The following is a 612-nucleotide window of genomic DNA, read 5'->3' on the forward strand; positions in this document are numbered from 1 at the left end:
TGGCTGCTACTCGGGGCGGGCCATCCATGGCGACGCAGCGCAGGCGCCGATGCTCCCTGCTGCTCGGGGGCAGGTGGATGGAGAAGGGGAACGACGGGGGAAGATGGGCGTGGCTGAAGAGGAGAAGGTGGAGGAGGAGAGATTGGACGTCTGTCGTGTAGCGCGGTGCTCGCGACTGCCTCGCCGACCAGGTAACACCTGGCGTTGCGGGCCGCACGATCTGAGTCGATCGAGCGGCGAGCGTTCGGCCGCTCGTTCTGTCTATTTAGTGGCCGGCCGCTTTTTAGATTTCAGGAAACAAATAAACAAACAAATAAGTGAAGTAGCCTTCCGTGGATGTCACAACTTAAATGAGACATAATTATGTCTCATCTAGATGAGGCCTAGACAGACCCTATTTAATAACCTCTAACCCATGATAAGTTTCTGTAAATAAATAGATAGGGACTCGGGACTTATAAATTAAGACTTAAAAATGTCCTAGAACTTATGAAACAAACAGGGCGTAAGTCTTATAGTCCACTGCGACATCATATGGACAAGACGAGTGGACAACCGTATCCAGCATCTCACTACTTTCTCTTCAGCCTTTAAAAGAACACCACTGGCCTG

The sequence above is a fragment of the Triticum aestivum genome, chromosome 1A (genome assembly GCF_018294505.1).
Source record: "Triticum aestivum cultivar Chinese Spring chromosome 1A, IWGSC CS RefSeq v2.1, whole genome shotgun sequence".
NCBI classification, from domain to species: domain Eukaryota; kingdom Viridiplantae; phylum Streptophyta; class Magnoliopsida; order Poales; family Poaceae; genus Triticum; species Triticum aestivum.